This window comes from Cupressus sempervirens, chromosome 6, assembly GCF_028749045.1.
Source record: "Cupressus sempervirens isolate cs-2001-9-10 chromosome 6, ASM2874904v1, whole genome shotgun sequence".
Lineage (NCBI taxonomy): Eukaryota > Viridiplantae > Streptophyta > Pinopsida > Cupressales > Cupressaceae > Cupressus > Cupressus sempervirens.
In genome coordinates this window covers 273,736,926-273,761,267 of record NC_143123.1, presented here as the reverse complement: position 1 = coordinate 273,761,267, position 24,342 = coordinate 273,736,926, and the positions used below count along the sequence as shown (strand labels likewise).

General features: G+C 35.4%; 1 pseudogene; it reads right to left on the bottom strand.

The window, feature by feature from the left end:
• LOC149552292 (aspartyl protease family protein 2-like) overlaps positions 1-23,497 on the bottom strand; it is a 48,114-nt pseudogene extending 24,617 nt beyond the window's left edge.
• Between the last annotated feature and the right edge of the window lie 845 nt (positions 23,498-24,342).

Here is a 24,342-nt window from a genome sequence, read left to right as displayed (position 1 = left end):
TTTTCACCTTGAGTCTCTTCAAAAACTCCTTCTCTCCAACCATCATCACACTAGATGCATGTTGGATCTCCTCCTTATCTTCTGGCAGTGGTCTAATGATGTATTCCTTCCCATTTTTGGAGATGATGTAAACATTTCTCCTTCCATCATGCTTAGAATTGACATGAAATTTCCAAGGCTTTCCTAACAATAGGTGACAAGCATTCATTTCTACAACATCACAGACAATCGTGTCTTTGTACTCCCCTATTTGAAATTGAACATGAACTTGTTCATTTACTATGACTCGTTGCTCCTTATTTAGCCATAAAACCTTATAAGGGTTAGGATGAGGCAACTTCTTCAATCCAAGCTTCTCTACCATTTTTATAGAGGCTATATTATTAGTTGAATTGGAATCTACAATAAATTTGCATACCTTACCTCTTACCTTGCAGAGAGTTCTAAATAATGTCTTTCTTTGAGGAGGTTCTTTCTTTGTGATAGCAGGGTTCTATTGAACATCAAAGACTCTCCTCTCTCTAGATTAGAATTTCCTCTTTCCCCTTGGTCACTTTTTGCATCCTCCTCTTGAGCCAAATGGACTCTCCTATTCCCTTCTTGGTTGTTGCTGCCCATTTTCTCAAGAAGTGCTTGTATGTAGCAAGTGCAATATGTAGAGCTAGAGTTATGGAAGGTCAACTAAGTATTTGTTTCTTTTCATTTTTTATATTTCTTTATCTCTTTATCAATCTATCTCTCTATCTATACCTCTTTCTATCTATCTCACTTTAGTATTCATTACTATATGTGTCTTCCTCTTACTACTCCATTTGCAGGTTGCAAACAAATCACCCTTCATCCACCAACGAGTCATTCCATTCAAGAAAGATCATGTCTGACGATATCAACACACAAAAAAATAGGGAGAAAATTTCCAAACTGTAGTCTAACTTAAAAAGAAAAGTTGATGGAAAATGTTATTTTCCTTTTAAAAATTGTAAACGCTTAAAGACTCGAAGGTATCTAATCAAAACAACTGAGGAACATTTTAGGCAACATGGTCACATTGAAGGGGGAAATGAATATCGTCCATTGGTATATATTTTAATAATTTATAAATTACATAAGACATGATTTGATGATGATACCATGGTCATAGCTAATATAAGGTCATCATTTTCATATAGGTTAACATCCCTGAGTTTCATGTTATGGACCATGACAATTCAGAGAGTGCAGATTTCCAAATGAGGGAACATGGAGGTGTGAATATTGAAGTAGAAGGTAATTATACCATGGAAGAAGACCACAATGATGAAGATCATGATGATCAAGATGATGATGATGATGATGATGATGATGATGATATTGACACAGAGCTTGATGTACCTATACTTGAGAAGTCACACGAGTCCCTATACGAAGGCTCTAAAACAACTTTTCTTGCCAATGTATTGTTGTTGGTGAACTTGAAGGTTATGAATGGTTTATCCAAAGTAGCAATGAAACGTATGTTAAGGTATGTCATCTTCTTTCATTATTTTATTCGTAGTTCGCTTACAATTAAAATTGGGTTCGTGTAGCAATTAATATTCTTTAAATTAACAAATTATATTTTTGGTCATAGGTTGATAAGTGAGAGTTTTTTACCACCATCAAACATTCTACCTCACTCATACCGAGAATTATCTGCCATCATGAAAGATATTGGAATGGAGTATCAAACAATACATGAATGTCTGAATGATCATATTATATATCATAAACAACTTGAATTTGCAACACAATGCCCTATTTGTCATACTAGTCGATATCAATTAGATCAATTAACAAAAAAGGTGTCTTGCAAGGTTCTTCAGCATATTTCCATTATTCCACATCTAAAATGATTTTTTAGGTCCAATAGCTTGGAACAATTTATGGATTACCGTGCATGCAATAGAAGTCAAGATGACATTATGCAAATGCCTACAGATGGTTCAACATTTAAGGAAATAGAGGAAATATGGCCACACTTTAAAGAAGAACCTCATAATCTCAAGCTTTCATTGGTAGCAGACGGTGTCAATCCTTTTGGAGAGATGAGATCTACTTACTCGATGTGGCCTATTTTTGTTATCAACAATAACATACCTCCTTGGTTGTCTATAAAGAGAGAGCACATAATGTTGACACTTATTTATTTAGGTATTTTTTGATTTAATGGTCATCTAAATTAATTTATTATTACTAATCCATCAAAATTGTCATAGTAATTATGTAATGTTTTTGTTTATTCAACTAGGTAAGTACCAAGTTAAAGATATCAATGTATATATTGAACCCCTTATCGACGAGTTGATGATGTTATGGAATGGGGTTACTATGTATGACATATGTAGACCAATAGGATAAAGAAAATTTCAATTTCATGCAATGCTTGTATGGACAATACATGATGCCCCTGGGCTAACATATTTTTGTGGTATGTTCTCTCCTTAACACCTCTTTTTTGGTATGTTATAGTGACAACACAAAGTTAACACATTTAATCCAATTATACACGATCTTGTAGGTCTTTAGACAAAGGGAAAATTTGCATGTCTAGTTTGTGGTCCAAAGACAAAATATCATCATTCAAAAAGTTTAAGAAAGCAAGTGTTTAATGAGAATAGATACTTTTTGCATAGAAATCATAAGTACCAAATTATCGAAAAACATCTTTTCAATGGGAAAGAAGAGACTACATCAAAGCCATAGAGAATGACACCTTGCCTATGGAAGTTGGCATACAATAAAATAAATCTTCGAGGTAATGTCATTCCATTTGATGGTATTTGTTTCAAATTTATATTTCAATATTGTGTTTTGTTCACTGATGATGTAATTGATGCTTGTGAAGGTTGTCAAGGCATCAATGACCAACTTCCAAAAGGAATAAAAATTTATCCTACGCAATTTACTTGGTTGTTGTACTATGAGAAACTACCAATTGTGCATTTGTTTGATCCTATGCATATTGGAAAGAATGTGATGCAGGAGCATCCAGAGGTATAAGGGCAATCCTGTGTCACCCAAAAAAAATGTACTTAGACTTAGTTTCTATTTCATGTCTTTACATTTTTGGATACCCATTTGGGTCAAATAAAGGTTCCAACTCTCATAGTTCCACTATCAGTGTGTTTGAAAATCTTGAAAAAATAGGAGCATGCAATTTGGCCATTGTTTTGGTGACCTAGAAGGTGTGAATTGGCTAGATGAATGTAATTGTGATTTAGAGCATTCCAAAAAAAGAATCAGGTCAAAAGGCCCCACGGTTTGAAAGTTATTGTAGTTTTTCGAGTTTTGGAGACCTCCTAAGAATGCTTCAAAGTCAGGTTAGGGGCATTAAATGACCTCAAAAAGGGAAAAAAATGGGGGACAAGCAAAGCTGGTCCATAGGGCTATAGAGCACTTTGAGAGCTTTCCAAAAATGTAAACGGTTCATCAATCGGAGCTACAGTTCAAAAGTTATGCCTCCCGGAAGTTCGGTTACCATTTTTGGATTCTTCTAAATTTGCACCGACTTCTAATGCTGCTTCTAGAACCTTCTATTTGGTTGGTGGATGCCTACTAGCACTTTCTAGACTGTACTCCTAGTCCTTAACCCTCTAGGGTCTATTTAAGGAGATTTTTGGCATTGTAAAAGGCAGTTCAGAGTGGAGTTTGAGAGGAGGTACTATAAGGAGAATTTATCTCCAGATTTATGCTATTGTAAGCCCTTAGGGCATGTTTTGAAGTTTATTTTCCTGTACTATTTGTACTAGCTTATTTTTCAGTTAATATAATTTCCCTTTTCTGTTGTTTCCATTCTGTTCTTGGGTTGTGTCACCATCAAGTGGTATCAGAGTCAGTTTTTCTGAGTGTGTAGATAGAGCGCCGACTGTGAGGCAGTTTGCACCAGGACTATGTGGTTGTGGGTTCGAGTTAGAAGATGTCTCCATGAAGAGAGCATGGTAGAAGGGCTAAAGCTATTAATCCTGAGGAGGTTAGAGCCCTCCAGAGGCAGGTACAAGCATTGCAAGAGGAGCTTTGTAGAGGAGCAAATGTTGCCGCAAGTGACAACAGTGAGGATGACAATGAAGAAGAAGTAATGGGACCAGAAGAGGAAGTTGATAGGGAAGTTCTGAATCTTGTAGAGGAAAGGCTTTTTAGGGCCATTACTAAGTTTGGAAAAAGACCTACAATTGAAGTGGGTGTATTTTTAGGAAATTTGAAACCAGATGAGTTGATCGATTGGATCAATGAACTGGAAGAATACTTTGAGTATGAGGATATAAGGGACCCAGATAGGGTTAAGTTTGCAAAGGCAAAACTGAAAGGCCATGCCAAAATCTGGTGGCAAGAGGTTCAACTAGAAAGAAATAGAAGAGGAAAAGAGAAGATCACAAGATGGGATCGCATGGTGGACAAATTGAAGAAGCAGTTCATTCCTGTGGACTATGAGCTTGATTTGTTTAAGAAGATGCATGGGTTAAAGCAAGCAAGAAGATAAGTCCAAGAATATACAAAGGAATTTTACCAACTCTTGATTAGAGCAGGGCATGCAGAAGCAAATAAGGAGAAAGTTACTCGTTATATCAGTGGATTGAGACCTAGCATCCAGGAGGAATTAAGTCTAGTAAGAATGACCAGCGTTGAAGAGGCATACCAGTTTGCCCTACAAGTTGAAGAGAAGCTGAATAAAAGGTTTGAAGGAAGACAAAGAGGGCATGGTCAAGGAGGAAGGGGAAGCGATAGATCATCTGGAGGCCGCAATGAAACCCAAAAGAAAAATGAAGATGAGGGTACTAACAGGAACCAAAGGAATGAGGGTTTCAACCTCTCCCGTGACCAAGACTTTGGAAATTAGAGAGGAAGAGGTAGAGGACATGGACAAGGAAGAGGAGGCTTCTGTGGTACCTATTTCCATTGCAATGAAGAAGGTCATCGTGCCTTTGAATGCCCTCAACAACAAGGAAGGACAGATAGGAGAGCTGAGGGCCAAGCTAGGGTTGCTCATGTGGATGAGGATGCACAATCATCACATTCAGAGGATGTAGAAAGAGGAGAGACCTTGGTAAATGAAAGATTCCTACTAAGTGGTGAGAATGAACCAAGACAATGGAGGAGTTTGTTCCGTACCAGATGCAAGTGTGAAGATAAATGTTGTGATGTGATCATTGATGGTGGTAGCACTGATAACTTGGTATCAGAAGAGATGGTCTCTAAGCTGAAGCTCAAGAGGGAGAAACATCCCCAGCCCTATCGGATTTTTTGGGTAAAAGATGATTATAAGGTCTTGGTAAGTGAACAATGTTTAGTGAAATTCAAAATTGGGAGTTACCATGATGAAGTTCTCTGTGATGTTATTTCGATGGAAGTTTTCCATCTATTGTTGGGTAGACCATGGCAGTTTGATAGACATGCAATGCATGATGGACATGCAAACACATACTCTTTGACAAAGGATGGAGTTTGCCACAAATTGAAGCCCATGAAAAAGGAAGGTGAAAAGGTATGTAGCAATGCTAGGATTTGTCTTGTTGATGGAAGGAAGTTTTTAGATGGTATGAAACATTTGCATATGTGCTATGCTTTGATTCCTAGGAAAGATAAAGAAGGTAGTAGTGAAATACCACTTGAAGTTTTAGATTTACTAGGGGAGTTTGGAGATATTATCTCTGATAATGTTCTAGATGGATTGCCACCAGTAAGGCAAATTAGTCATCAGATAGATCTAATTCCAGGAGCTAGTTTGCCAAACAAGGCTACTCACAGGATGACTCCTAATGAAATAGAGGAGCTAAATAGACAGGTTCAGGAGCTTTTGAGGAAGGGCTTGATTTGAGAGAGCCTGATTCCATGTGCAGTACCTATAGTACTCGCACCAAAGAAGGATGGAGAATGGAGGATGTGTACAGATTCTCAAGCTATAAATAGGATCACCATCAAGTACTAGTTTCCTTTGCCAAGGATGGATGATATTATGGACTGCTTGAGTGGAGCTCAGTACTTCACAAATATAGATCTGAAGAGTGCTAATCATCATATACGGATTCGAGAAGGAGATGAGTGGAAAATAGCCTTCAAGACCAAGGAGGTTCTTTATGAGTGGTTAGTCATGCCCTTTGGATTGACGAACACCCCAAGCACCTTCATGCGGCTCATGAATGAGGTACTTAAGAAGTTCTTGGGAAAATTTGTTATTGTCTATTTGGATGATATCTTAATTTTTAGCAAGATTTTGGAAGAATATTTACTGCATGTTCGTAGTGTCCTTGAAAGGCTAAGGGAAGAGAAACTGTTAATTAATCTGAAGAAGTGTGTCTTTGCAAAAAGGGAGTTAGTCTATTTGGGTTTTTTTATATCACCTGAAGGTCTCAAAATGGATCCAGAGAAGGTAAAAGCCATCTTGGAATGGCCTACTCCAAGGTCTCCTACTGAAGTAAGATCATTTCATGGTCTGGTTAGTTTTTACAGGAAGTTTATTAAGAATTTCAGTGGCATATGTGCACCCCTAACTGATACAATAAGAGGGGATAGAAAAGAGTTCAAATGGACTGCAGCAGCTGCGAGAAGTTTTGAATTGCTGAAGAAGGTAACAGAACAGCCTGTGTTGGCACTTCCAGATTTTAGAAAGGTTTTCCATGTGGATTGTGATGCTAGTGGCAGTGCTATTGGGGCTGTATTAAGCCAAGAAGGTAAGCCTATTGCATATTTTAGTGAAAAATTGAATGATGCAAAGAAGAAGTATTCTGTTTATGATCAAGAGTTCTATGCAATAGTTCAGGCCTTAAAGAAATGGAGGCATTATTTATTGCCAAAGGAATTTTTTTTGTATACTGATCATCAGGCATTACAGTACCTAAATAGCCAAGGTAAATTGAATCAGAGGCATATGAAGTGGGTAGAATTCTTGCAGAGTTATACATTTTTTTTGAAGCATAGAAGTGGAAAATCTAGCAGGGTTGTAGATGCACTAAGTAGGAGATAGTCACTGCTTACAGTAATGCAGGTTGAAGTAGTTGGGTTTGATGAACTCAAAAATTTGTACCCTGAGGATCCTGATTTTGTTGAAGCATGGAAAGCTTGTAAAAAACCTGTTGTTGTAGATAGAACCAAGTGGTTAGACTATTTGATTCAGGATGGCATGTTGTTCAAAGGTAGTCAATTGTGCATTCCAAGGAGTTCCATGAGGGAAAATCTGATTAAGGAGAAACACGATGGAGGGATGGCAAGAAATTTTGGTCGAGATAAGACCATTGCCATTCTTAGAGAACATTATTTTTGGCCTCAAATTTCACAGGATGTGAAGAAGTTTGTACAGAGTTGTCAGGTTTGTCAAGTTGCTAAGGGGTTTAGTCACAATACTGGTCTATATCAGTCATTGCCTATTCCATCAAGGCCATGGGAGGACATAAGTATGGATTTTGTTCTTGGATTACCAAGGACACAAAGGGGTAATGAATCAGTATTCGTGGTGGTTGATAGGTTCTCCAAAATGGCACATTTCATTCCATGCCACAAAACTCATGATGTTGTCCATATTGCAGACTTTTTTTTCAAAGAGGTGATAAGACTACATGGTCTTCCAAGGAGTATAGTTTCTGATAGAGACACTAAATTTGTGGGGTATTTCTAGAGGACATTGTGGAAAAAGTTGAGAACAGACTTGAAATTCAGTTCCATGCATCACCCACAAACTGATGGTCAAACAGAAGTGGTAAACAGAAGTTTGGGCAATTTGCTAAGATGTTTAGTTGGGGATAAGCCCAAGGGATGGGATTTAATTCTACCACAGGAAAAGTTTTCTTATAATAACTCTATAAATAGGAGTACTGGAAAATCACCATTCCAAATTGTATATGGGAATAGCCCAAGGACTGCACCAGAGCTGAGGAAGATAGAACAAGGGGAGAGGACAAGTGTTGAAGCTGAGGAATTTGTTGAACATATCAAGCGTCTACATGAGGAGGTTCAGGCACACATAACCAAGATGAATCAAGAGTATAAAGCTAGGGCTAATCAAAGGAGAAGACATAAGGAATTCCAAGTAGGAGATTTAGTCATGGTGCACTTACGAAAAGAAAGATTTCCAGCCAGTACTTACAACAAGCTGAAAATGAAGAAATTTGGCCCTTGCAAAATTTTGAAGAAACATGACTCAGGAAATGCATATGAAGTGGAGCTGCCAGATGGTATTCACATTTCTCCCATTTTTAACATTGCAAATTTAACAGAGTATCATGATGATGGTGTAGATGATGAGCTGGTGTTAGAGCCATGTCCAATTCCTGCTTCTAAGAAGGAGGAGATAGAAGACATTCTAGATCATTGTGTGGGTAGAAGTACCAGAAATAGGCAGTATGAAGAGTATTTGGTCCAATGGAAAGGACAACCGATCGAGGACTCAACTTGTATTTCAGCAGCTGAGGTTTCCCATTTGGGATTTCCTCTACCATCCATAAAGTGACAGGGTCACTTTTCAATCTACCCTGGGTGTCTGACGCAGGAGCATCCAGAGGTATAAGGGCAATCCTGTGTCACCCAAAAAAAATGTACTTAGACTTAGTTTCTATTTCATGTCTTTACATTTTTGGATACCCATTTGGGTCAAATAAAGGTTCCAACTCTCACAGTTCCACTATCAGTGTGTTTGAAAATCCCAAAAAATAGGAGCATGCAATTTGGCCATCATTTTGGTGACCTAGAAGGTGTGAATTGGCCAGATGAATTTAATTGTGATTTAGAGTATTCCAAAAAAAGAATCAGGTCAAAAGGCCCCATGGTTTGAAAGTTATTGCAGTTTTTCGAGTTTTGGAGACCTCCTAAGAATGCTTCAAAGTCAGGTTAGGGGCATTAAATGACCTTGAAAAGGAACAAAAAATGGGGAATGAGTGAAGCTGTTCCATAGGGCTATAGAGCACTTTGACAGCTTTCCAAAAATGTAAACGGTTCATCAATCGGAGCTACGGTTCAAAAGTTATGCCTCCCAGAAGTTCGGTTACCATTTCTGGATTCTTCTAGATTTGCACCGACTTCTAATGGCACTTCTGGAACCTTCTATTTGGTCGGTGGATGCCTACTAGCACTTTCTAGAATGTACTCCTAGTCCTTAACCCTCCAGGGTCTATTTAAGGAGATTTTTGGCATTGTAAAAGGCAGTTCGGAGTGGAGTTTGAGAGGAGGTACCATAAGGAGAATTTATCTCCAAATTTATGCTATTGTAAGCCCTTAGGGCATGTTTTGAAGTTTATTTTCCTATACTATTTGTACTAGCTTATTTTCTCAGTTAATATAATTTCCCTTTTCTTTTGTTTCCATTTTGTTCTTGGGTTGTGTCCCCATCAGAATGTAACAGAGACATTAAGGAAAATCTTGGATGGAAGGAGTGACAAAGACCAAATTGTCAAAACTTGTAGTGACATTGAAGAATCCAACCATGCAATGAAAAATGGCATTCAATAAAATAAAAATGGAGAGTAGATTGATACAAGTGCCCTTAGTTGGTCATTGTTAGAGCAGTAGAGCAATGCTATAAAAGAAGTCATAAAAAAAATATGATTTCCCACAAGATTTATTACGAACATAAACAATCTCATATCAAAGAAAAGTGAATTTGGGCCAAGGTTGAAAACACACGATTGGCATAGATTTATTAAGGTAATTAATGTTATTTTGTATTCACTATATATTTGTATACTGCATGTAGTTTTAATTGCATTCTTTTATAAAATATTGACAAGATCATTTTACAAATATTGCAGTACATTCGACCTCTATCTTTCCCACACCACTTTGCCAACAATGTCAAATAGGTTATATATGATCTTGGAAAATACATGAGGTGGTTGTCATCTAAAGAAATCAATAAAGAAGTTATAAAATATTGGAAGAGAAAAATTCCTCTTCTTATGTGTGAAATGCAAAAGTGTCTGCCTCCAAATTTTTTCAATGCACAAGAACACTACCTCATACATCAAGTTGAGGAGATTGAATTGTGTGGACCTATACCAACCAATTCAATATGGATGGTTGAGAGCCACTTGAAATGTTTGAAAGGCTTGGTTTGACAAAGAGCACATCCTGAGGGTTCTATGGTGGAGGGATATATGGTATACCAAACCATGGTGTACATTAGTCAATATCTTCTTAAGTTTATAGCAAAGATCCATGTAGATCATATTTGAGATCCCAACTCAATTAACAAATTCAAAGGGGAGTACTTGATGGACAAAGGTAGATCGAGCAAAGTGAGAGGTAAATCTAATATTTTATTGTAGTTAATTAATTCTTATAAATCTTCAATATAAGTTATTTATAATTGGTGCATTTTTTTGATACAGGTGGTGAAGAGTGGGATGCAATACATTTGTATATTGCAAACAATCTTGATTAGATGATGGTATGGATTGAATGATGTCAACAAAATGGTTTCTTATTAACATGGGAAGGTGTTGCTTCATTGGTTATAGAAGCTCATCATAATGGAGATTCCAATGTTACGCTAATGGTAGTTGATCTAGTAAAGGGTTTAAGAGGTGGAGAGGTATGTAGAAATTTATTAATAATCATAACTCAACATATGTTTCATATCAACTCACGATGCAAATAATTTACACATGCTTCAAAAATTGTAGGTCAAGCACCACAAAGCTATGTACTATCATGGCCACAAATTTCACATAAAAAAGTTGGATGACACAAAGAAAACTTGTGATTCTGGGATAACTATAGTTTTCAAGGTCACCAATATATCATCTAGAAATGACATAAATCCTCAACAATCTCAAAAGAAATACTATAGCATCTTGGATGATATAATTGAGTGCGACTTTAACTCCTTCAAAATAGTTCTATTCATCGTCAAATGGTACAGGTTATGACTAAATCAAAATGATCTAGATAGAACGGTTATTCAACATGATAATGGATTTACAATGATTAATACAAGGTTGTTTGAGCCAGTTGGAGATGAGCCCTATGTTCTTCCAAGCGAATGTGAGCAAGTGTTTTACTCAGAAGTTCTACATAAATAGGGTTGGTCATTTGTTGTTAGACATGATCCAAGAGGAAAGCCAATAAAGTATAATGTTATGGAAGAAGAAGATATTGAAGACGATGAAGATCAAGATGATGGTGATGACAATGATGGTGATGATGATGATGATGATGATGATGATGGTGATGATGACGGTGATGGTGACGGTGATGATGGCAATGATGATGGTGATGATGGTGATGATGATGATGATGATGATGAGGAGGAGGAGGAGGATGATGAAGAAGAAGATAATCAATGACTATAGACATCATCACCCCTTTTTTTGACAATCTTGCATTCCATATATAAGGTAAATTTGTTTATGTTTACGATGTTGCATATTGTTCATGTTGTCTTCTAAGTTATTTGTAGCATATGCATATCATGTAATTTTTAGCTAACTTAAGATAAATGATTAACATATGTAGGAAATATGATTACATATTTATTGTGTTCAATTCTAATGATTACAACATATATTTTTTATAATTACCATTGTTTATATTGTGTTTGATTATCAACCTTTTTTCAAATAGTCAATTGACTATAGACATTGTCACCCCTTCTGTTGATGATCTTGCATTCCATATATAAGGTAAATTTGTTTATGTTTTCAATGTTGCATATTGTTCATGTTGTCTTCTAAGTTATTTCTAGCATACGTGTATCATGTAATTTTTAGCTAGCTTAAGATAAATGATTAACATATGCAAGAAATATGATTACATATTTATTATGTTCAATTCTAATGATTACAACATATGTTATTTATAATTGCCATTGTTTATATTGTGTCTGATTATCAACCTTTTTGCAAATAGTCAATTGACTACAAACATTTTCACCCCCTCTATTGATGATCTTGCATTCCATATATAAGGTAAATTTTTTCATGTTTATGATGTTGTATATTGTTCATGTTGTCTTCTAAGTTATTTGTAGCATACGCGTATCATGTAATTTTTAGCTAACTGAAGATAAATGATTAACATATGCAAGAAATATGATTACATATTTACTGTATTCAATTCTAATAATTATAACATATGTTATTTATAATTACCATTGTTTATATTGTGTATGATTATCAACCTTTTTGTAAACAGTCAATTGACTACAAACATTGTCACCCCTTCTATTGACGATCTTGCATTCCATATATAAGGTAAATTTGTTCATGTTTACAATGTTGCATATTGTTCATGTTGTCCTCTAAGTTATTTTTAGCATATGCATATCATGTAATTTTTAGCTAACTCAAGATAAATTATTAACGTATGCTAGAAATTTGACCCTTTTCCCTGAATCATGCATAGTGACATGGATCGGTAGGTATAAGTCAATAAATAGACATAATTTTCTTATATTCTTCTTGTTTATCATTGACCACGTATGTTATAAATAGACATATTATATAATCATATAATTTATATATAGACAAAGAAGGTCCATATAGAAATATAATTGTATAATCACTTTCAACTTACTACATTTTATATCTCTCACGTATAGACAAGGAAGAACTGCACGTATGAGTCACGACTTGATTGTTCTATATAGATTATTTAAATATTATCAAATTTCCATTTGATCTATTTTAGGTGCCACCAAATAGGTACTTGTCAAATCTATCTATATTGAATGCGGGAAATGAGGAAATGGTAGATGAAAGCTCTACATGTACTATGGCTAAAATAGGGAGATCAACTAGAGGTCAAAAGATTAGAAAAAAATTTGATAAACACATGCAATTTTTCCTTGCTAATGTGAGGTCATGTTCTTATGATGATGAGACCAAAGGTGACATCAAGGTGCCCTTTCGGTACACACACATTGAGAAAGAATGGGTACCCAATGAGCTACCTCCAATTAACACAAATTTTTGTGTTAATGAGAGGATATATCACATTGCTCCATCCTCATTACATGGTTTGGGCCTATTTTCCATGGATGGGATAAAGGTATGTTACAAAAAAGTTGTCAAATTGTTCAAGTGTGTCGGTCCATGTTACAATTACAGTGATTGGATGCAAATTGTTCGATATAAAAAAAGTATGCATAGGTATGCACTATTAGCTAATTATATACAATGGAAAGAAAATGATCAAAGTAAAATATTTTCTATGTACATTGATGGGAGATCAAAAGAAATAGGTAATATTGCAAGTTTTATAAATATTACATGACCTTCCTCAACTAGTAAGCAACCCAATTGCATATTTGAGGCGCATGAGTGGAATGAAATTTTTGTTTGTGCAATAAAATCAGTAAGTGCAAGGAAAGAACTACTAATAGATTACCATTTAAATCTCATAGATACAAACAAAGTTACTATCATGAGGGTTGTAAGTACTATATACCATTTTTTTAATAAGTTTTTTTTTTGTCTATTGCTTTTAGTTAGCTAAAAAATTTATGTTTAATATTTGTGATAGGACGATATGGATCTGACAGATGATAGAGGTCACGAGGATGCTACTTCCACCCATTCTTTAGCAAGGGTAAACCTTATTGATATTGTACAAATTAGATAGTTGAAATTTTTTATATTATTGCATTATTTTATTTATAGTTTTTGAGTTTTTATGATAGTCTTACTAATATTCCTCTCACAATCTAATGTTCAGGATAAGGGATAAGCACTTGCAGTAAGTACAGAGCCACTAGCTACCCCTTCTAATGACGATATTGCAAAAACTCCCTATGTAACAATAATATTGAAGAAAAAAATTTAAATATATAATTTAGAAGTAATGAGAACTTTGGATGAAGAAAATATTCCATCCGAGGAGATGATGAAGAGGCTATCTAATCTGAGAGCGCAAGCTCGTCGTTATGAAGTAAGTAGTAATGAATCTTTAGTTATAACAAAAGTTCAAGAAAGATTTATTTTTATAATATTTTATGTTGTGAAGTAAAATATGTAATATGTGTTCTTGTTATAGGATTTTTTGGCAATTGATCTAGAACCTGGTCAAGGATAACGTGGTGAGGCCGGTAGTAGCAAAGCTCTGACTGCCACTGGTAAAATAATCTTTTAGTTGACAAGTTACAAGGAATTTTTTATTTCAAACATTCAAAAACTTCTTAAGTTAACTCTTACTTTTATTATTTTAGAATGTCTTTTCTAATAATGTATTATTTAGGTCATCAAGTGCAGGAGACTCCTAGGAGGTCAACGGACATCCATACGAGATTTTTGACTAAAATGTCAACAACAAGGGGACGTCCAGCTGATAAATCCTTGTTTTTCTATATTTGGTTTTGTGTTAATTATGAGTTGATAATTTGTACTTTTATCTTGGGTGCATCAAATAGTGGATTTTTTTTGTGGTAGGAGATGCACTATCTGCAACACCAGATATAGATCATAGTGCAAGTATTGGTGATAATTCACCATCATTTCCTAGAGCTACCTGTGTTTCTAGCACGGGAGCTATGCAAACGTCGTTGTTGATTGACAATTATGAATCGATGCCTTTAAAATGTCTTAAGATTCCAAGTACTTTAAATAATTATTTTTTATATTGTAATATGCATTTACCTATTCATAAGAAGCTTTGGATTGATTATCCCATGACTTTTTTTTGCAGGAAATGATACATTTTATAGGAAGCTTTATGACCTCACACTACAAATATTTGGGCCCACCATATATACAAGGTGGAACATCATAAGTGAACTAATTTTATCCCACTATTTTTTTTCATATCATTAATTGGTGCAACATTTTTCCTTTCATCTGGGTCTTTTCTTTTACTAGCTATATCTAACAATTTTGTGTTTTTTCTTAAAAGGTGGAACTTTCAAGATAAAAAATTAAAAGATCAGCTCATCAAATATTTAAAGCATGAGTTTGGTAATAATATTTTTTATCATAAGAAAATTTTACAAAAAGCTTGCAAACATCTTAAGGTTGTGAGGGACTCATATAGAAAGAGTCTCGTCCTAAACCTCAAGTACGAGCATCCTCCCTTTATTACAGTGAGGGAATGGAATGAGTTCATTTTGGATGCAAAGGAGAAAGGGGCGAATAATCAAAGAGAAACTACACCAACAAGTGCGAGAAGGTATGCAATAGTATTAACTACTAGTACATTAATGTAATAATGCACTAATTAGTACTTATCTTTATATCTATACCATCTAACATATTTCAAACTTTTCATAGGTTGCAGGACACATCAAGGGCAACAAAGGCCAGGCTGGAAAAGGTTGGGTAGCACAAACTTGACTCTGGGGGATATTCTAAATCAAAGCATGAGTTGTAAGTAGTAGTAAATGAATTGCAAAGAAAAATTATTTATAAAATGCAAATTTTTTTTTAATTAATAAAAAAATGTAGGGCACTAATTTTAATCTGGAGGCCACAGAAGAACGCAAAAGAATTCCCTTCAAGAAAGGCTATGCAGTCATGGCTAAACGCCTACGACAAGCTTCCATTGTCCCAATTGAATAGTCTCCTGCATCATGTGCATAGGTAAGTGTGCCAAAAAAAATATTAGAAATTGAATACTTGAGAAACAATCTATTTGAGAATAATGTGCATGACATTGCAATGCATCCTGTTAATCATGACACAGATCATACATCACATCATGAAGCCCTTGATATGCATCATACTGTTCATGGAGGTGCTCATTTGCTATTTTAAACTAATTATGTAATTATTAATACAATTTAACATCTTTAATTGAACTTGGTGTAACCTTTTTGTATATATTTTAGAAGATATAATATCATGTCGTACTAAACAAGTGCCAGAGGATGTTTAGACTGATCAACAGGTAGCTCATGTCATAAAGAAAATCTATGTTTTGTTCTTTTAAATTAATTTTTTGATTTATAGTTCTTTTACTTAAATAAAAACTTGTAATTCACAAATATAAAATGGTGTGAATTTAACTCATGAAGTACTTGTTATTGCAGCCGGCCCCCCTTTGGTGCAGTAGCCTCATGATGTTCCTGAATGAATGAGGAGGAGACATGCATTAGAACCAGTAGAGGAGGGGGATGACGAGGACATTGATATTCCTCTTAGAAATTTCATGAAACAAAAAACCAGCAAGAAAGCCAAAAAGAAATGATTGTTGTGTGTTAATGAATTTTATGTGTTAATGACTTATTCATGAATGTTGGGTGTTAATGAATATTGTGTTAATGAATTATTCATGAATGACTTACTCTTGAATTTTGCGTGTTAATGAATTTTGTGTTAATGAATTATTCATGAATGTTGTGTGTTAATGAATTTTATGTGTTAAAGAATGTTATCATGTAATTATAATGATTGAATGTTATATTTCAAAAATGGATGAATGAATGAATGATATTAAATGTTAATGGGGAATTTAGAGTGATGTTGGGGTGGGGAGGAAAGGGTCAAATGAGTTTCCACCTTCATATGGTTGGCCTTGTTTAGTAGAGAATATTAAACTATTCTCAAAACCAAGTGAAGCTCAAACTTTAAAGATAAGCTTATAGTTAATAGTGACAACCAATTAGCAAGTCCAAATGAAGTTCTTTGTTACACGTACCTTTTTAGTTTTTAAAGCACAATGTCATGTTTTAATATTGTGTAGTTTTTTCCTTAAGTCAAAGTATTCTTTTACTATAAGAATATAATTTATGACTTTTTTTCTAAACTAAAAGTATTAAATAGTCAAAATTGTCTTATTTTCCATGCTCAATTTTCATATTAATGTGAGATGTTTTAAAATGACCATCTAAGAACTGTACAATATCTAATTTAAAAAACCTAACATGTTCAAAATGTGGTGCTCTTTCTAATACATTTGTTGTCAATGCATTCTAGGAAAAGGTTGGTCATGATAAAGATTTTAAAGAAGCATTACAAGCTCTTAGGGGAAGCCAATGTGATGTGTCATATGAAGAAACTAAAGTCCTAGTGTGTATCTTTGTTTGTTCTACAAATATATATATTTTTCATTCACCGATATCAACTAGGTCAGCTTCTAATTTCAATTTAAGCTAAAATTTGAGTAAAACTTTGCAGATAATCAGTTCCAATGAAGACATTAAAAAATAGTTGATTGTTGTTGATATTAGGTTATGAATCTATTGAATATATTATACAAGAATATATAGAGGAGTTGGAAAATCTGCCCAAGACCAAAATATTTTATTCAGATCTCAATAATTAAGTATCCATTTCTGATAAAAAATATTGTTTATAAAATGTTATTGTATTTATGTTGTACAAGCCTATATTGCAACATTTTCATTAGGGGTTGGCAGAATTCCATGGGTTATAATGTCTGAGGTTAGTTCTCATTAGAAAAGTGAATTGACTAGATTAAGAAGAAAATGCAAAGATGAAGTCAATCTATCAGTAAACACTAATGAATCAAAACTTCCTACCTTATCATTTCTTTTGAGTTTAGTTACCAACTCTTTTGATTACTAGAGGTTAGACATTATTCTTGAGAAGAATGGACCTCATGATCATTATAGACTTTTCTTTAATGAGAAGACCCAATGTCTTACGAATTAGTTCCTCTGTACACCCTCATCCTCACCCACCTTGAAAATATCTGGAGAACTTTTCGTCTAAATCATTCTTTCATTCAGACTCTTCATTCTCTAAGGCATTTAATGTTTATATCCCATTTCAATCATTCTCAACACCCTGGTGTAATCCTTGGATCATTAGGAATGCCTACCACTATAAAATCTCTCTACCAATAGTTGAGCTTTGAAACATGGGTTATAACTTAATCCCTAGGCCACATTAATTTAAAATAAATCCTTAACTACAAACTAGATAAAGCAATTTAGTAAACTAATTAGTTTTGGAGCTTGCAAGTGTTCTCCAAAAGTTTTACACCACTAATATAGATTTAAAAGATAATTCTGCAATGAAATTCTAGTAATTGAACTTTAGTCTTTAGGTTACATTAGTCAAAACTAAACCCAACCTTCCAAATGGTAAAAGCAATTATATCAATAATCAATGGTTTATTTAAATTGATAATCAATTTATATGAATTTCATAATCTGTAGATTTATCTATGTTTGGTTTGATGCAAATATTTCCTATAAATATGAAGGGCAATGCTGGCAGCTTGGTGTCTTTTGTTGCTCGATTTGGTGGTTGGCTTGTTACAATTACTTTTAATTCTCTCTTGTCTTGGAGTCCAACAGGTTAGATCAATGAAATAATTTGCTCAACTTTTCCTATTTTGATACCGTCTCTCATTAGTTGTAAGAGTGCTTGAATGGAGAAATGTTAGATGTGTTTTCAGCACCAAATGCTTCCTGTACTCCATGTAATTCCCGCTATGAAGATGGATTGCTTGCTTTGGAAATGGATCTTAACCTCTGTAGACAAGTGAAGGATAAATGGGGATTTTGAATGACAGCCTATTATGAAATGTATGTAGAGCTACTCACAAATTACCTTAAACCAAAATTTAGACCACAAGTTGTTACAGACTCCTCACTACAGAAGGACAGATCTCAATAGTGCCTTGGAATAAATTTTTCTTTTGTCAGGTAAAAATGTACTTTTTCAAAATTATATTGAAGATAGTCATTTAGAGAATGGCTCTAAATCATATTAAACAATGCAATCTATAAGTTTGTATTAAACTATGTTTTTCAATATTTATAAATTTCAGAGTTACATAGACTTTGATGGGTACTTTGTCTCATAAAAGGAACAACGGATTCAGCATTGACCATGGAATGTTAAAGCCAAACTAATAATGTAAATGATTCAATATGGCAATTAAGTACCTCGTCTATTTTTAGTGGCATTTTATGCTTCATCTTTTGAGCATAGAGATACTAGGGATAGGGAATGTTTCTGTCATCTAGTATTTTTCATATCCTGGTTGTGGCTTCTAAGTGTGAGCTATTCTTGGTAGCTGAAATACAATAGAAGTCCATAGATGTTGTTACCAACTTTAACCCAGGATTTTCTATAATAAATCACCATTATTTTATAGTTATTCAAATAGCTACCCTTAAATCTCAATTAGTGACCAATATGTGATTATACATTTTTAGAATTATTTATAAAAGTGATGCAGGAGCATCCAGAGGTATAAGGGCAATCCTGTGTCACCCAAAAAAATGTACTTAGATTTAGTTTTTGTTTCATGTGTTTTCATTTCTAGATACCCATTTGGGTCAAATAAAGGTTCCAACTCTCACAGTTCCACTATCAGTGTTCTAGGTTAGAGTTTTTAATCACCTTGGGATACATGTAAATGCCAAAAAAAAAGGAGTATGTAATTGAGCCATTATTTTGGTGAAATAGAAGATTTAAATTGGTTGAATGATTGTAATTTTAATTTAGAGCATTCCAAAAAAATAATCAAGTCAAAAGGCTGCACGGTTTGAAAGTTATCGTAGTTTTTTTATTTCTGGAGACCTCCTAAGAATGCTTCAAAGTCAGAATCAGGGCATTAAATGACCTCAAACAGGGCTAAAAAATGGGGGATAAGTAGAGCTAGTCCCTAGGTCTATAGAGTGCTTTGAGAGCTTTCCAAAAATGTAAATGGTTCGTCAATCGAAGCTACGGTTCAAAAGTTATGCCTCCCGAAAGTTCGATTATCGTTTCTGGATTCTTCTAGTTTTGCACCGACTTCTAACATGGCTTTTGGAGCCTTCTACTTCATCAGTGGATGCCAACTAGAACTTTCTAGAATTTATTCCTAATCCTTAACCCTTTGGGGTCTATTTAAGGACATTTTTGGCATTGTAAAAGGCAGTTTGGAGTGGAGTTTGAGAGAAGGTACTGGGAGAAGAATTTATCTCCAGATTTATAATATTGTAAGCCCATAAGGCATGTTTTGGAGTCTATTTCTCTGTACTAAGTGTACTAGAATATTTACATAGTTAATAAAGTTTTCCCCTTTCCTGTTGTGTCCATTCTATTATTTGGCTTGACCCCATCAAGTGGTATCAAAGCAAGGTTTTCCTGAGTGTGTAGACAGAGCGCCGACTGTGAGGCAGTTTGCACTAGGACTGTGTGGTTGTGGGTTTGAGTTAAGAAGATGCCTCCACAAAGAGAGTGTGGTGGAAGGGCTGGAGCTATTAATCTTGAGGAGGTTAGAGCCCTCCAAAGGTAGGTTCAAGTGTTGCAGGAGGAGCTTTGTAGAGGAACAAATGTTACTACAGGTGACAAAAGTGAGGACGACAATGAAGAAGAAGAAATTGGACCAAAAGGGGAAGTTGAAGGGGAAGTTCTAAATTAGGCAGAGGAGAAGATTTTTAGAGCCATTACTAAGTTTTGGAAAAGACCTACAATTGATGTGGGTGTATTTTTAGGAAATCTAAAACTAGATGAGTTGATCAACTAGATCAATGAACTGGAGGAGTACTTTGAGTATGAGGATATCAGGGACCCAAATAAGGTTAAGTTTGCAAAGGCCATGCCAAAATTTGGTGGCAAGAGGTTCAATTAGAAAGAAATAGAAGAGGAAAGGAGAAGATCACAAGGTGGGATCGCATGGTGGACAAACTAAAGAAGCAGTTCATTCTTGTTGACTATGAGCTTGATTTGTTTAAGAAGATGCATGGGTTAAAGCAAGCAGGAAAATCAGTCCATGAATATACAGAGGATTTTTATCAACTTCTTATTAGATTAGGGCATGCAAAATCAGATAAGGAGAAGGTTGCTTATTATATCAATGGGTTGTGACCTAGCATCTAGGAGGAATTAAGTTTGGTAAGAATGACCAGTGTTGAAGAGGCATACCAGTTTGCCCTACGAGTTGAAGAGAAGCTAAATAAAATGTTTGAAGGGAGACAAAGAGGGTTTGGTCAAGGAGGAAGGGGTAGTGGTAGGTCATCTAGAGGCCAAAATGAGACCCAAAAGAAAAATGAAGATGTGGGTACTAGCAGGAACCAGAGGAACGAGGGTTTCAACCGCTCCCGTGATCAAGACTTTGGAAATCAGGAAGGAAGAGGTAGAGGATGTGGACAAGGAAGAGGAGGCTTTTGTGGTACCTATTTCCATTGCAATGAAGCAGGTCATCATGCCTTTGAATTCCCTCAATGACAAGGAAGGGCAGATAGGAGAGCTGAGGGTCAAGCTAGGGTTTCTCATGTGGATGAGGATGCACAATCATCACATTCAGAGGATACAAAAAGAGGAGAGACTTTAGTAAATGAAAGGGTCCTACTAAGTGGTGAGATTGAACTAGGACAAAGGAGGAGTCTATTCCATACCAGGTGCAAGTGTGAGGATAAATTTTGTGATGTGATCATTGATGGTGGTAGCACTAATAACTTGGTATCAAAGGAGATGGTCTCTAAGCTGAAGCTCAAGAGGAAGAAACATCCCCAGCCCTATCGGATCGCTTGGGTGAAGGATGATCATAAGGTCCTAGTAAGTGAACAATGTTTAGTGAAGTTCAAAATTGGGAGTTACCATGATGAAGTTCTCTGTGATGTTATTCCAATGGATGTTCTCCATATATTGTTGGGAAGACCATGGCAGTTTGATAGGCATGCAGTACATGATGGTCATGCAAACACATACTCTCTAACAAAGGATGGAGTTTGCCACAAATTGAAGCCCATGAAAAAAGAAGGCAAAAAGGTATGTAGTAGTGCTAGGATTTGTCTTGTTGATGGAAGGAATTTTTTAGATGGCATGAAACATCAGTGTATGTGTTATGTTTTGATTCCTAGGAAAGATAAAGAAGGTAGTAGTGAAATACCACTTGAAGTTTCAGATTTACTAGGTGAGTTTGGAGATATCATCTCTAATAATGTTCCAGAAGGATTGCCATCGATAAGGCAAATCAGTCATCAGATAGATTTGATCCCAAGAGCTAGTTTGCCTAACAAGGTTGCTCATAGGATGACTCCTACTAAAACTAAGGAGCTAAATAGATAGGTTCAGGAGCTATTGAGGAAGGGGTTGATTCGGGAGAGCTTGAGCCCATGTGTAGTACCTATAGTACTGGCACCAAAGAAGGATGGAGAGTGGAGAATGTGTACGGACTCTTGAGCTATAAACAGGATAACCATCAATTATCAGTTTCCTTTTCCAAGAATGGATGATCTTATGGATTGTTTAAGTGGAGCTCAGTACTTCATAAAGATAGATCTCAAGAGTGGTTATCACCAGATATAGATACGAGAAGGAGATGAGTGGAAAAATACCTTCAAGACCAAGGAGGGTCTTTATGAGTGGTTAGTCATGCCCTTTGGATTGACAAACACCCCCAAGCACTTTCATGTGGCTTATGAATGAGGTAGTTAAGAAGTTCTTGGGAAATTTTGTTATTGTCTATTTGGATGATATTTTAATTTTCAGCAAGACTTTGGAAGAACATTTATTGCATATTCATAGTGTCCTTGAAAGGTTAAGGGAAGAGAAATTGTTAATTAATCTGAAGAAGTGTACCTTTGCTAAGAAGGAATTAGTCTACTTGGGGTTTGTTATATCACCTGAAGGTCTCAAAATGGATCCAGAGAAGGTAAAAGCCATCTTGGAATGGCCTACTCCAAGGTCTACTATGGAGGTAAGATCATTTCATGGTCTGGTTAGTTTTTACATGAAGTTCATTAAGAATTTTAGTGGCATATGTGCACCCCTGACTGACACAATAAGAGGGGATAGAAAAGAGTTCAAATGGACTACGGTAGCTACGAGAAGTTTTGAAATGCTAAAGAAGAAGGTGATAGAACAACCTATGTTGGCACTTCCAAATTTTAGAAAGGTGTTCCAGGTGGATTGTGATGCTAGTGGTAGTGCTATTGGAGTTGTATTGAGCCAAGAAGGTAAACGTATTGCATATTTTAGTGAAAAATTGAATGATGTGAAGAAGAAGTATTATGTTTATGATCAAGAGTTCTATGCAATAGTTCAGGCCTTAAAGAAATGGAGGCATTATATATTGTGAAAGGAATTTGTTTTATATATTGATCACTAGGCATTACAGTATCTAAATGGCCAAGGTAAATTGAATCAGAGGCATATGAAGTGGGTAGAGTTCTTGCAGAGCTATGCATTTGTGTTGAAGCATAGAAGTGGAAAATTTAACAGGGTTGCAGATGCATTAAGCAGGAGGCAGTTGTTGCTTATAGTAATGCAAGTTGAGGTAGTTGGGTTTGATGAACTCAAGAATCTGTACCCTGAAGATCATGATTTTGTCGAAGCATGAAAAGCTTGTAAAGAACTTGTTGCTATAGACATAACTAAGTGGTTAGACTATCTGATTTAGGATGGTATGTTGTTTAAGGGCAGTCAATTGTGCATTCCAAGGAGTTCCATGAGGGAAAATCTGATTAAGGAGAAACACAATGGAGGGATGGTAGGACATTTTGATCGAGATAAGACCATTTCCATTCTTAGAGAACATTATTTTTGGCCTCAGATTTCATAGGATGTGAAGAAGTTTGTACAGAGTTTTTAGGTTTGTCAAGTGGCCAAGGGATTTAGTCACAAGACTGGACTTTATCAGTCATTACCTGTTCCATCAAAGCCATGAGAGGACATAAGTATGGATTTTTTTCTTGGATTGCCAAGGACACAAAGGGGTAATGACTCAGTATTTGTGGTGGTTGATAGGTTCTCCAAAATGGCACATTTCATTCCATGCCACAAAACTCATGATGCTATCCATATTGCAGACTTGTTTTTCAAAGAGGTGGTAAGACTACATGGTCTTCCAAGGAGTATAGTTTCTGAAAAAGATACTAAATTTGTGGGGTATTTCTGGAGAACATTGTGGAAGAAGTTGAGAACAGAATTGAAATTTAGTTCCACACATCATCCGCAGAGTAACGGACAAACTGAAGTGGTAAATAGAAGTTTGGGCAATTTATTGAGATGTTTAGTTGGGGATAAGCCCAAGGGATGGGATTTGATTCTACCACAAGAAAAATTTGCTTACAATAACTCTATAAATAGGAGTACTGGTAAATCACCATTCCAAATTATATATGGAAGTAGCCCAAGGACTGCACCAGAATTGAGGAAGATAGAGCAAGGGGAGAGGACAAGTGCTGAAGCTAAAGAATTTGCTGAATATATCAAGCATCTACATGAGGAGGTCCAGGCACACATTATCAAGATGAATCAAGAGTATAAAGCTAGGGCTGATCAAAGGAGAAGACATAAGTAGAGGATCTAGTCATGGTACACATAAGAAAAGAAAGATTTCCAGCCGGTACTTGCAACAAGTTGAAAATGAAAAAATTTGGCCCCTACAAAATTCTGAAGAAACATGACTCAAGAAATGCATATGAAGTGGAGTTGCTAGATGGAATTCACATTTCTCCTATCTTCAACATTGCAGACTTAATAGAGTATCATGATGATGGTACAAATG